Raw genomic sequence first — 15,455 nt, 5'->3', positions numbered from 1 at the left:
ACCTTAACACAGGGTGATGCTAGTGGAGACGGTTGCAGTATATCTGGAACACCTTAACACAGGGTGATGCTAGTGTCGATGGTTGCAGTATATCGGGAACACCTTAACACAGGGTGATGCTAGTGGAGACGGTTGCAGTATATCGGGAACACCTTAACACAGGGTGATGCTAGTGTCGATGGTTGCAGTATATCTGGTACACCTTAACACAGGGTGATGCTAGTGGAGACGGTTGCAGTATATCTGGAACACCTTAACACAGGGTGATGCTAGTGTCGATGGTTGCAGTATATCGGGAACACCTTAACACAGGGTGATGCTAGTGGAGACGGTTGCAGTATATCGGGAACACCTTAACACAGGGTGATGCTAGTGTCGATGGTTGCAGTATATCTGGTACACCTTAACACAGGGTGATGCTAGTGGAGACGGTTGCAGTATATCTGGAAAACCTTAACACAGGGTGATGCTAGTGGAGACGATGGCAGTATATCTGGAAAACCTTAACACAGGGTGATGCTAGTGTCGATGGTTGCAGTATATCTGGAACACCTTAACACAGGGTGATGCTTGTGGAGACGGTTGCAGTATATCTGGAACACCTTCACACAGGGTGATGCTAGTGGAGACGGTTGCAGTATATCTGGAACACCTTAACACCGGGCGATGCTTGTTGAGACGGTTGCAGTATATCTGGAACACCTTCACACAGAACGATGCTAGTGGAGACGATGGCAGTATATCTGGAAAACCTTCACACAGGGCGATGCTAGTGGAGACGATGGCAGAGTTAAACACACCTAGACCTAATGGTTTCAGTACAGGTACAGAACACATGCCATGACATATTTATTGTAGTAATATGACATAATCAGGTGTTCCTAAACTTCATTTGATTAGTATGAATGTAATGCTATTAGTCAGTTACCTGAAGATCTTCGACAAAACATTGACACAATGCACTTATATTGGTCACAGAGCTGTCTTAATGGAATTGATCTGACTTATGAGTAGGTGTGACACCTCTCACTGTGTCAGCGTTGAACCCACACCAATCTCTACTTTGAATGGGACATTGTCCAAAGCACACCGATTCCCTTTGCAGAGTTAGCTGTGCACAGATGTGCTGGTTGTGGGTTTGAATGATGTTTCACTCTAATTGTGATTCTTGGCTTTTCGGCACCACTGGTTGGTTGGTTGGTTGGTTGGTGAGAGAGTACATGAACGTGCATGAATACGAGCGTATTGTACTGAGTAAGGTGAGGTGAATTGGGGTGGGGTGAAATGGGGTTTAACGTCGCGTCCAAGATTATTGCACTTATATAGCGACATGCATGCACTGTGTGTGTGCGTGTGCGTGCGTGTGCGTGCGTGGCTGCTTGTACTAGTCCGGACTGATGTCGATTTATAGTGCTACCTCACTGAGATACCATGCCGCAGTTTAACATGAATACACCATTCAGACACAGTATACTGACTCCGAGCCGACCAGTCCTTGTTTTAGCCCCTTAAGGCCGAGGGCCAGACAGGGTAACAACAAGTACCATCTTTTAACGTCTTTTGGTATGACACAGTTGGGGATCGAACCCCAGACCTTCCGCTCTACCACTAGACCACGGAGGCGGTCACTGAGTGAGAGAATACTCACTTTTAAATTATAATAGAAAGCAACCCAGAAAATCTCTTGATGTTAGAAAACTGAAGAAATCGAGACTTGTCAAAGTATTGACGATCTGCTTGGAAGTTTTCTGACATTTTTTCAGGGTGTGAATGAGAGATTGCAGTCATGAAAGTTTAAAGTCCACAAGCAAAGCCTGATACACACTGTGTAAGCATCACAACATGGCAATTCTCAACACAGCCATTAATCTGGCAGCGACAGAATCATCAGCAAGTGACTGCACCTTAGACATCTAGGCCAGCTGTGCCCTGTGGGGAACCAAACCATTATCAAATAGGTGATGCCTGAATGCACAAACAACTGGCCTATGCCACTGCCCTTCTCTTTTAGGCCAATGGGTCAATTTGAAAACCAGTGGGTCAACACTTCAGTCAGGAATGTTCAGCTCAACCATACAGTCTTGGAGAGAGAAGATTTTTCAATACCATCCTTGAGAATCAATATTTTCCAAGACTGTATGAAAAGTAACAAGAAATCTTTAACTCTATGCCTTCATAATTGTTTTCTCCAACTGAGCTAAGTCTTGCTGTCTGACCATCAATTACCACAGACAGGGTCCTGCTATGATTGTTTGTTTGTTTGTTTGTTTGTTTTTAGTTCAAAGCCGCACTCAGCAAGATTCCAGCTATATGACGGCGGTCTGTAAATAATCGAGTCTAGACCAGACAATCCAGTGATCTACACAATTGGGATACTATGACATGCATCAACCAAGTCAGTAGCCTGACAATCCGATCCGGCTAGCCGCCCCTCACGACAAGCATAGTTCTTGTATAGTTCTATTCTAGCCTGGATCTTCACAGGTCACCTGCTGTGATGTCAGCACTGGAGAGAACAGGCAGTTGCAAAGGCACTAGATTTTGACATGAAAATATCCTAAAAGAATTATTTTGTTCAATTGTCTGATAATATATAATAAAAAGGTTGGTTGGTTGGTTTGTTGTTTAACGCCGCACTCAGCAATATTCCAGCTATATGATGGCAAAGACCCAGCGAAGTCACCGTGCCCATCGCACAGGTCACATGCTCCTGGTGATCATATACTGGTGCATACAACTGAGGCCTAATTATTTAACTGAAGACTGATTTAACAAAGTCAAAGCCAGTACTTATAAGTAATCATCAAATCCAATTGGAAAAACTTTATCCATCACTGAACACAGAAAAAGATAAGGACTCATAAGAACATAATAATGAACATAGAAACATTACACAAACCTAACTATGGGTGTTGCCGCATAGAATGCATTTCAAAAATTTGATTTTATCACAAAATGGCTCCATTATAGACTTTTCTGCTAAAAAATGATGGCGTAAACTCATACAGTTACATTATTAATGTGCAAAACTCATTTTTATCCTAACTTAAGGCTGTTATTACCTGTACACATTATGTGGTGATCAATGCAATTGTGATATTCAAGGATGCGGGTGGAATTTTTTGCCCTTACACAATGCTGAGTGAAAATATACTACTTATTCTCTTTCAAATAGACTTTCAAATAGACTTTCATATTCTTACTACTCACAAAACAGAATACAAATGTTATTTATTGTACATTTGGACTAAAAGCTGTGGTATCAATATCAATAATAATCAGGATTGTTGCAGCTGAAACTAGTCTATCTGGAACAAGAATTAGAGGACATATTTTGTTCATTTAAGCCATAGAGGTGCAGAGATGACCAGTGATATAAGATGCTACAACTTGATATGAGGAGTTGCATCCCTTAGATGTACCAGGATCTACTGGTCGATGATGAGAATCAGATTACAAACAAGAAAGGTACTGCTTATAGTCTTCAACCAAAGATAATATCAAATGCAACACATATTTCTCTTTGCTTGGTATGTTTCGCTATTTCTGGGTACTGTAAGGAAACGCTGGTGCCTTCTTGCATCAGCTGCATATCCCCCTGCAGACAGTACCACACCCGGGGTAGTACCCTGTAGTACCCATCCTAACAACACCCGGGGTAGTACCCTGCAGTACCCATCCTAACAACGACTCTTACCGCCATCAAACACTCAAACAATGAGTGAGTGAGTTGTGTTTAACACCGCTTTTAACAGTATTCCAGTCATATCACGGCATGTCAGCTTAATGTGGGAGGAAAGCCCAAAGTGATGCAGGTCTGAGATGTTTACCACTTCGGTGAAAACCACAAGCACAGGCATGGTGCTGACAAACCTAAAAGCATGATCGGGGCGAACCGGGATTCGAACCCACAATAATAGGTTTCTGGCGTGCCCAAGGGACGCAACTCTGCACAGCGAATTGCGGCGCCTTAGGCGACTGGCCACCCGTGCCCCCCACTCCAACAATGAGCAAACATGCCATATCACAGTGATATTAAATGAACAAAAAAAACAACAGTTACTCACTCACTGATAAGGCATAAATGAACATGACCAACGAAGAGTACTACCATGTTAATCATAATTGCATTCATTTTCAAATTAATGATGTCATTTGGAAACTGTGTTTCACATTATTTCACACAACTCTACAACAGCTCCTCTCTGTGAGTTGAAGACAGTGAAGGTTTTACAACCCCCGCAGCCATAAAAGAGTTATGTCCCTTTAGACAATGATCCATGTGATCAGCGCACGTTGACATAGAAGCCATTAGGTCCCACATCTGAACCATCAGAATTCCATTTAACATGGCCCTTACAACAAGCAGGAGGTTCTGGAAACGAAGTGTGGCCCACAATCACAATAACGACTGCTTTTGAAGGAAAAGCTAACTTGACAATCAAACTACAACCTGTGAAGATCCGGACAGAAAAGGTCTTCAGCAACCCATACTCGCCGTAAAAGGCGAATATGCTTGTCGTAAGAGGCAAATAATGGGATCAGGTGCTCAGGCTCACTGACTTGGCTGATACATGTCATTATATCTCAAACGTGTGGATCGATGCGCATGATATCAATCACTGGATTGTCTGGTCCAGACTCAATTATTTACAGACCATCGTCAAAAAGCTGGAATATTGCTGAGTGTGGTGTGAAACAACAAACGAACAAATCAAACAAAGCTTAAAACAACAGCCTCGAAAACATACAATTGTTATATGAATAATTAAGCACATATTGTACCTCCAAGTATTGTTCTGTTCTAATGAATTTACGTCAAAGCAAAAAATACAACAATGGTGTCCTTAATAAAAAGATCCAAATTTTCACCTCCTTTAATCATTGGGAAGATGTTCTTTTTTATACCAAAAAAAATGTTTTTCAAACAAGATCCCATTATTGCTCATTCCCCCCAAGTTGAAATCACAACAAAAAATACTACTCTCCTGACAACAACCTGTAGGTTTTAATTAAGGCATTGCCTAGTTTTTCTCTTTTTCTTTTCTAAATTAATCCTACTTCAAATTTTCAACAGCTTTCTATGGCTACGAAGCTTTGTACATAGCAATGGTATCAAGTCGCTGACAAGTAAACCAATGTAATGAAAATACTGAGAGAATCTTCATCACAATTTTGGATACTGAAAAAAAAATACACTGGCTCAAAGGATGACGAAATCCATAACTTGCAATTTTCAGGAAGTCTTACCCTTGATCATTTGCAAGGGAAGGAAATGGAATTATGGGAAGAATGCTTGGCGCCATGTGGCCGAAATGTGACAACATTGATAAAGAAAGACGTTTTTAACCCTTTTGAAATCAACCCAGTGAATACTTACGCTCTATGTCCTCCGAGAAAAATACAAAGGGTTGAATTGGCTAAAATTGCTCCTGAGATTACAGAGTCTGAAAGGGACTCTCACAATGCATGTAGAGACAAAAGATATTTAATGTACAAATGTTTCTTACAAACAAACTATTTATTTTGTAGTGTTTTGTTGAACGCCTTAATCAGCAATATTGTAGCTATATGATGGCAGCCTGCTAAAATGTCTGATATTGTGAGCAACAATCCATACCGTCAGAGTATGAGGACATACAATCAGTCACCGAGTCTGACCACCCAATCCACTTGGTCCTCCCTTACGATTGGCATAGCTTGCTTGGGACTCAGTTCACCACAGAATCGCCACAGAGCCAACTAATTTATTCCAGAAGTTAATCTAACACAGGCTCAGACAAAGATGCATCACTGAAATATATATATATATGGGTACATACTGCCACATGTCATCATGCCTATTGCACCATGTGTCAATCAAGGTAATGCACACCTTTTTCAGGCTTTCACGTGTTAATTTCAAGGCAAAAAAGTTGGGTTATCAGCCTTTGTCAATATCTTTTTCAAAATACTGCACACTTTATATTAGTCATAAGACCTCAAAAAGCAGTAAGAATATCAGAAATTTTCCAACAAGATATTTTTCCACAACAAACAAATAAAATAAGTTAGGTCTTTTATTACCGTATATGACCGCGTATAAGCCGAATTTTGAGGACCAGAAAAAAGATTCTGTAGAAAGGGGTCGGCTTATCCACGGGATACACTTTCATGATAGTATTTTTCAGATTGTGATCTGTCAGAAACATCGCCTGAATGACGGTCTGATAGATCACAACTTCCCGAAAGTTTGGAAGTTGCCACGACTAGAGCCATTATTGTTATAAATTATCAATAAAGTTATTATTATACACCAATGTTGTCATTATTAAAAAAATGTTATGCATGTGACTACTTCCAATAATAAGTTTTCAATTGAATGTTCAAAGTTTATCGTTCTTCGTAAACTTCACAATCTTTACATGTAACAATATATGTAATTCACAGCTAAAATATATAATCCCCAGATGAAATCGCCAATAGCTATTACGTACGTTTTGCAAAGTTCATAAATTGATAGTGAACAAGTGTCTACCTTTATTGAAAGAGGCAAATAAACAACTGTAACGGCGAGTTATTCCGTTCGCCATTTGCAAAAACATGTGATCAGCTGTTTCCTGTGACGTCACAAACGGTGACCACTGTGATTGCTTCCTGTTGTTTAAAAAGCAACACGGTACACAAGGAAATGAGCATTGATAATAACGGGCCGATTGGTCTTGTCATGTTGTTTACACAAACATTTTCAAGTTGTGGGTGCTTAGCGATCGTGTTGGGAGTAGGGACTTAATTCCTTTGTTTTCGAGAGATTAGTTTAATAAACTGGAGAAGCCTGTGAGTAATCATTCAATGTGTTCATAGTATGATAGTTTATTTAATTCAATTGGATTAACATACAATAGTGGTGTAAAGGGGGTTATAAAAGTTGGTATATTTTTACTGACTGACATTTTCATCATGAGTTGGAAACGAAAACGCCATGCTTACGATGCTGAATTCAAACTGCGAGTCTTCGCTCTAGCTGATATATTTTCTCACGGGTTCGTAATTCTATATACACCGATTCACAAAATGGCGCTTGTTGTTGATGGCAACATATAACGATCATTATGAGATTAAAAAAAACCACGAGAAACAGCTTCCCACATTATGAAAGTGGATGACTGGTTTGTTAAATCTTTATTAGAAATAATAATGACTTTTTCAATATAATTAAAACGTTTTTCATCTTATATTTTTGAATATCTGCGAGTACCGGCACATGTCTTGCAGTCCGACTTCGCAGTGTTATTTGCCTTTCAATTCCTGGTTCGGCTTATCTGCGGGTCATATCATTTTCTCTCGTATTTCAATGGTCAAGTTAGCACCTCGGCTTATCTACGGGGTCGGCTTATCCGCGGTCATATACGGTAATTTGAATACTTCTATTAAGAAGTATATGTGATTTTGTACAAATTCAAGACTTTACACGCTAATTTGGTTTTTTGCATGGTTGACGCGAAGGCTTTTCAAGTGGGACCTTAAAATCCAAGGCCTTTTCAAGCCTGTATGAACCTTATATTGTACCTTGTATTGATAAAAAAAATTACATTAGAGAACATCATTCCACAGTACAAAAATATTTGTATTAAGTACAAAACTCCATTCCTTATATGTAAGCTCACAAGACTAGTATAAGAATTTGTATCATTTCCTTTGTTATGGTATCAAGTATCTAGTATTCTGCATCTTGTATTATATGCCAATTTTATTATAGTGAATTCATTATAAAAATTTAACTATTAACTTTTAACTTTTAAAAGTAGATTGTTTTATTTATGCGAGAAATGTCTTATGATAGATCATTTCCTTTACATTGATGCCTCTTTGATGTACATAGTGATTACACTTCCTGCTTTGGGCATAATTTGGGAAGAAAACTCATTTTTAACTGTTTGCAAGAGTCAACATGCAACTGTCAAGTCATCAAGAACTTTTTTGCTAAAAATGGGAAAGAAATTTACATCCTGTGTAACACCAGCGATTGTTTCCAGACTTATGTTTGCCCATGACAGTTTCAATTAGTGTATTCCCAACAATTTGGAAGTTCTTCTTAAAGAACACTGTAACTTCTAAATCCATCAACTCAACTCAAAGAAAATGATTTCCAAGGATCAAAATTCAAAATTTCAAAATTTATTCTTACGATCAAATTTATCCATTTCTTTCTGTGATTTGTTTTTTATGAATCCATTATCAGAAATAATTACATCTTGTCAGGGGAATGTAATATCTTTTCTTACCATCAACTCAATTCAAAAAACAACTTTCCAACAATCAAAAATTCAAAATTTCATAATTCAGTCTTACTTTCCATTTTCAGAAATAATTACATCTTAGGGAATGTTTGCACAAATTATGGACTTAATCATGAAGGTTATAATTGGATGTGTATATTACTCTTTGACTTTTTTCTTCACAATGAGTTAATCCTGACTAAGTTGTCAATTCATAGCACACATAAATCCTTATATGAACTCTTTAAAGATTAAAGTGCTTTCAAAGATTATTGAAGCAATGGCACCCTCCTGTGAAATTACCTCATGGAATTAATAATTCACTGAAGGCAGGACGTAAGAAATGTATGTTCTCTCATCACTAGCGACAGACCAAAGTTGAGATGAGATCTATAAACACCTGATTTGCTCTGCTGGGCGTCGATGGGTTGGCGCCCTTTTAAACCATCACTTTCATGAAATGGTCAATTAACGAGAAATTCCCTCTGAAAACAACGAAGCACATGACTTTGAGAGAGGATAGCTTTTGTTGTGATGGAATAAAAGCTTCCTGTTTCCCAAAGCCGATTAGAAAATAGTGGTGCTTTGCTTGTAAATGTCGCGTTAATTTTGGCGCTGAATCTGAGCTCAAGGATCATAATGGTTTATCATTAGCAGCCTCCATCGCCTACTTGTTTATAATCAATATATGCAGGACCAACCATTTACATGTCTAATGCTTCGCTTAGGCAATATTTGTTGTTAGAGCGAGGTAATGCACACACACAGAAACTCGTTCACTGGACAACAAACGCCGTTTTGATGAGTCCAACACACACACACGGAACTCATCTGTGGGACAATTCCGCCTTTCCGGCTGTGATTGCCTCCAAGACCTGAGTATTGTCCTGTATGTAAATACTCTTGGACAGGTATGCGATCAGAAATACCTTGTTCATTATTGATCTGTCAGCGTTAATTAACTTTTCAGCCAAATACCATGACGTTTATCATGCGCTGAAACCCACATTTGATTAGAAAAAAAAAAATGCAGACATTCCTTAAATGAACATTGACAGGTGATAGGACTTTCATGCTTTATTACAAGGATCAGGAGACTCGTTTACTTCCTCGAAATTACTTCTTTCATCATTCCTGTTAATATTTCACATTCTTGGCATTAAAAATGCTTTTTGGCAATAAACCAGACAAAAAGAGAAAGTGTCAAACTTTACGAAAGGAAATGTTATAATCTTATTCCATACGCACAAAGAATTCTCAACTGTTTAAATATCTTCAGGGTGTCAGATTTTCTAGGGCACAGACTAATTGTCCAAAAGATATTTTTCAATTTTGTATTAATACAAAACGTCCAATCAAAAGTTGATCAAAACAGGACAATGTCATGATGCCATTTGTTTCTGGCAAATATCATCTCAAATTCTTAAAAAGGAAAAACACTAAACAATGTAAATTGTTAAACCATGAGGACAAATACTCAATCAAACTTGGAGAAAAATACCACACAGTATGCATGTTTACAGTTATTTCTAAAAATACAGATTTAAGTGATGAACCTTTATCAATCCAACACACTTGAGGCGTATTGTGTTTCAAAATACATTACCAATGAAAGAAAACAAGCAAAGCCAACATAAACAAACTTTTACCCCTTTAAGAAAGTTGAAGACATTATATTGCAACAGTTATGTGGTATTCATCCACGCCAACTCCAGTGTGCCGCGTAATGGGCGACCAGAAAATCAGTTTAATGCCAATTTTACAAGAGCAGTCCAATCGAAGGCACCTATTCATATTGCAAAGTTCTCTAGTAATTCTCTGTATTTTCTAGCTATCGTAAACGAGTTCCCAACCTTTCCAGTTAGCTGTGAATGTTCCTGACTACACAGAGGGCAGTCACAGTTGGATATCCCCCTGTACCCGTGTTTGTCATCAGATTTGGTTGGTTGTTGTTGTTTAACACAGCACTCATAAAATGACACTGACATTATATGTCAGCTAAAAATGCAAATGCACTATGCTCTGCCATACCCATGTGACAAATTAAGACAACGAGAAGTTCTGGAACAGACTGTGCCAATCCCCAGCTATTCCTAAAAAGCTGCTTTAGTGGGAGGAACTCCCTAAGGAGGAGTGGAGTGAGGACTCTGATATTAAGCAACTGTTGACAAGTTCTGGAACAGACTGTGTCAATGCCCAGCCATTCCTAAAAAGCTGCTTTTGTGGGAGGGACTCCCTAAGGAGGAGTGGAGTGAGGACCCTGACACGAAGCAACTGTTGAGAAGTCCTGGAACAGACTGTGTCAATGCCCAACCATTCCTAATATGCTGTTTTTGTGGGAGGAACTCCCTAAGGAGAAGTGGATCCAGGCCTCTCATATGAAGCAACTGTTGACAAGTCCTGGAACAGACTGTGTCAATGCTCAGCCATTCCTAATATGCTGTTTTTGTGGGAGGAACTCCCTTAGGAGGAGTGGAGTGAGGACCCTGACACGAAGCAACTGTTGAGAAGTCCTGGAACAGACTGTGTCAATCCCCAGCTATTCCTAAAAAGCTGCTTTTGTGGGAGGAGCTCCCTAAGGAGGAGTGGAGCGAGGCCTCTGATATGAAGCAACTGTTGACAAGTCCTGGAACAGACTGTGTCAATGCCCAGCCATTCCTAATATGCTGTTTTTGTGGGAGGAACTCCCTTAGGAGGAGAGGAGTGAGGACCCTGACACGAAGCAACTGTTGAGAAGTCCTGGAACAGACTGTGTCAATCCCCAGCTATTCCTAAAAAGCTGCTTTTGTGGGAGGAACTCCCTGAGGAGGAGTGGAGTGAGGACTCTGACACGAAGCAACTGTGGACCATTCTGTCCACCAAGCAGTCCATTCATAAACATATACCAGTATGTTCCTCCCTTAAATACAAAAGTATGTAGATTAAGTTTTTAAGATATCACAAATCTGTAATCATAATGACTATAAGGTGACTATGCTTGTCGTAAGAGGCGACTAACGGGATCGGGTGGTCAGGCTCGCTATTTGGATCGATGCTCATGATTTTCATGATTTTAATCACTGGATTGTCTGGTCCAGACTCGATTATTGCTGAATGCGGCGTTAAACAACAAACCAACCAAGTGACTGTTATTAGGAATCATAAAGCCCATACGGTTCAATATGAAAAACCACGGAAATATTGTGATGTTAATGAAAACTTCAGCCAGGAGATTGCACAGTCATATACCTCAAAATATCAATCAATTAAATAAATAACACTGACCAAAATTCGGTTTAATATGAGTGTGTAACTTTGAGGTTAAATATAGTTTTTAATAGCATTAGGATATGTCTTATCATAAAGATCATTTTACAATTTGGAGGACAGCCCTTAGTAAAACTGCTTGAAGATGTGAAATATTTTAAGGCTCATGAGCATGACCTAGCTGTTTCTGTGTGAGCGTTTGTTGTTCAAGCCGCACTGACAATATTCCAGCTATTTGATGTAGAGACTGAATCAGACATCCAGTGATTGATCTCATGAGCAACAATCCATGCCATAAAGTACACAGACACCATCAACCAAGTCACAGAGACTGATCACTTAATCCATTAAGTCCCTTCTTACGACCAGCACAGGTCCATGCATAGGTCCATAGGTCCATAGATCCCTAGGAATCACCTGGTTCTGACAAACCAAGGATTGTAACTGAGAGTCTTGACAGGAAAGGGACACAACTCTGCAAAAAGCTGCAGCATCTTGTATAAGACCACTGAAGCACCTGTGTCTCCTTGTTGCAGATAAGAAGCATGAGTTTTTCTGACTATGATGTCGGACCTACAGCTCAGCGCGGTATGTACATAAATGAATCGAGCATCAGTTGCACACAGGTTTCATCTCAAGCCCAAGATACCCATTGTCCTTTGATGTGCCTAATGTACAAAAGACTTTAAAATACCTGAACGATAAAAACAACTAATGCTTCTTGATTATGTTCATCAATTCACCAAGTTGTATTTAATATATTTTTTAAGTATGACATCTATTAATTTAAAATAATCATGATAATTGTTAACACTTGTCAATTCATGTTAATTTTGCCTGAAGACTCAACACTTGAACAAATATATAATATATATATCAAACAAAAGTTATCATTGTGTATAGGTTACATGATACAGAGCCATGAATCCTGTATTTAGGCTGTCATCACATTACAGTAAACTACGGTTATAACGAACTCAAAGGGACCATTAATTTTAAATTGTTATAGTCGTAGTTCATTATAAGCAAATGTACAGAATATATACAGCAAACAGATAGGACCAAAAAAATAGTTCGTGAAATCCGTCAGTTCCTTTAGAATGTCAACAGACATCTCTTGACTGTGAGATAGGGTTTCCCTAAAGACAATCTTGAATGGCTGACAGCAAAGGGGACATCTGTTGAAAATGTATAGGATTTTATTGTATGATGATAGCCAAATTACAGGATTTATGGCTATATGTAATAAAAGTAGGGTATTAAAAGAAGTATTTGTGAGAAAAATAATTTGACAAAACTTGTATAGTTCCAGAAATGGGCATACTAAAAGAGACATATTTTTTCTATAATGCAATTGATGAATCAGTCAATACAGCGTCTATTTCAGTACCAACTTTCAACGCACATGACAGGTAACATGAAAATACCAACGCCCAGCTACTACTTGGCATGTATGAAGAATCCTTCTCAACAGCACTCTGCGGCCCTGATCGGTGATCTGCGGATTCTCTTCAAACAGCTTTTCGACATATGACCACAATGTTCTTACAGAAGTAAAGACAATACTTACTGACTTGGGTGTAGAGATGATCAAACAGTGTCGACGGACGAGTATGATTGTCGATATTGATTCCGTGAAACAAGCGTGGAATGGGTCGACAAGTACGCCGCTAATGAAGTGTCATAGTAGACTGTTCAAACAGAGAAAGACATTAATTCAGAAAAGCCGAGAGAAAAATCAAAGATATGGCTGAAAAATGAAATGAGTATTTACATCTCTTCAATGTCAACAATGTCCACGTTTAACAGTAAACTGTGCTAATTAAGTCATGTACCATCAATGTACAACACGTGTGCTTCATGCAACTGACATGGCTTCGATGATTTCTGATATTGGCGATGATGCAGGAAGATGACTGGGTATGTTGCTTCTATTCAATATCAGGATGGAGGTGTTGTCAACGACAACGTCTTTGTTGCACTTGACTCAAAAATAAAATGTTTTAATTCAGTTTGGTATGTTAAAATAACATCACTAAAAGCTCTGCATTTCCCACAATAAATTTTCCATCCTGTGAACTCAAACATCCTTTGCATCTTGGATGATGCTGGCATCATTAATAGAGTTACAAATTGGATCTAAAAGCTTAGACAGGAGAAAATTGGTTTTGTATAAAGCATGTTCTAAAACACTATTTTAATAGCTGAGTTTGCGTATTTATCATACTATCGGGAAATGCTGTAATGGTTATTCTTTGTTGACAGTAAACTATAATGTGCACTCAAAACAACCACAGCCACACTCTGATGACAGAATAGATGTTTTAAATACAGTTCAACTCCAATTAACCTCTTCAAGGTGTACTGGTTCTCCAATGTCTGTAAACAACACGTGTGAATGTGTATGATTCTTGATGGTTGCTTCTAAAATACCAAGATATCATGTGTTTTTTTTGCGATTTCACAATTCTGAACATATCATTAAGTGATCACTTGCAAACATGTTCTTGCATATTTATTTTATCTTATTTCTGATAACCATATTACAGTTCTGTAAATTATCCCATAGACAAGGAATGAAGCAAGATGTGTGTCATAATACCCCAAAACCATTTATCTATGCTCACATCATCAACCATTGGTTTACCTTCTCTGTGAGTGAATGAGTGATTTGGGTTTAACGCCGCTTTTAACAGTATTACAATTATATCGTGGCGTGTGAGCTTAATGTGGAAGGAAAGCCCGAAGTGATGCAGGTCTCAGACGTTTACCACTTCGGTGAAACCCACGAGGACAGGTATGGTGCTGACAAACCTAGAAACATAATCGGAGTGAACCAGGATTTGAACCCACAATCATAGGTTTCTGGCGTACCAAAGGGACGCAACTCTGCACAGCGAATCGTGGCCCCTCCTTCTCTGTCAATATTTAATCAAACAAAAGCAGTTAACAGTAATGCAACAAATATTAACGATCACAGTCCTTGACCATACTCTTGTGTGCATGACTTCCACCTTACTGGTACTTGAATACAATCAGGTCAGCATCATTATCCATAACCGATGCGGAAGGTCCCCACTTTAATGAGCCATATTACCTCACACTGTTCACGTCTATTACAACCTACGCTGAGGACACCCATTTCATTTCAGACTGATGCCATGTATTTCAAATTTCTCCTCGGCCTCCTTGGGTCTGAAGAGGAGCCAAAGGGTCGTCTTTAATTGGACTGTGGTACGCGTGTTGACATTTGACTATTGATTCGGGAGTGATTACCCACAATGCACTTGCAGTGCCGTGCGATCTCAGGTACACTAATGAAAGGTGCCGATGAAATGAACATGGTGGATCGAATTCAAGATGAAACTGACGACTCACTAATGAACGGTTGTGTTCATTACGGACATTCGCCCGATGCTAGGCTTGTATTTCTGCGGCGGGCTGCTGAACTGATTAGGCAAAATGCTACCTTCTTGCGTTCATTAGATCCAAAAATTGTCCTAAATTGTCAACCTCATTAGCACTTGCTGATTGCGTTTCAATCATGTTGAGTGGAGCAGCTATATCTGGCATAGTTAGAAAAAGGAGGATGTGCCGTAGATTAGGAAGGTCTTATTTAAGATTTCTACCACCGCTAACATTTACGCGAACCCTGCAGAGCTTAAAGGGTCTTCTCCTTTCTACTGACTAGACCTCCCAGAGAGGTCGACACGGAAACATATGGAATTCAAATATCTTTATTTGGGGAACATGTACTGATGCACTGATGGATTTATGATTAAGTAAACCAAATGCGGACTTATTTTTATCAAATACTATTAACCAAACCTGGCACATTTCATTTGACTTTTTAAAAGAATTGTTAAGTCCATATACAGATTGTCTAAAAAATTTAATCAGAAAAATCATATTTGTAAGATGACAGAGAGTTTGTGACAAAACAAAAGATTT

The 15,455-nt window shown here is 38.9% G+C and overlaps 1 protein-coding gene across 5 annotated transcripts in view; it reads right to left on the bottom strand.

The window, feature by feature from the left end:
* Positions 1-15,455, bottom strand: part of LOC139478555 (choline transporter-like protein 1) — a 260,716-nt gene that overhangs the window by 98,748 nt on the left and 146,513 nt on the right. For 4 of the 5 annotated variants that reach the window (XM_071261061.1, XM_071261062.1, XM_071261063.1 and 1 more), the window contains one exon: positions 13,075-13,195. The gene's annotated coding sequence lies outside the window, so the exon portion shown is untranslated. Of the gene's footprint in view, positions 1-13,074; positions 13,255-15,455 lie in introns of all 5 variants that reach the window. The other variant, XM_071261064.1, reaches the window with a different exon arrangement.

Source organism: Haliotis cracherodii, unplaced genomic scaffold, assembly GCF_022045235.1.
Source record: "Haliotis cracherodii isolate W230 unplaced genomic scaffold, xgHalCrac1.p SCAF_4, whole genome shotgun sequence".
Lineage (NCBI taxonomy): Eukaryota > Metazoa > Mollusca > Gastropoda > Lepetellida > Haliotidae > Haliotis > Haliotis cracherodii.
The sequence above is the reverse complement of the archived record's forward strand: the minus strand, read 5'-3'. Positions and strand labels throughout refer to the sequence as shown.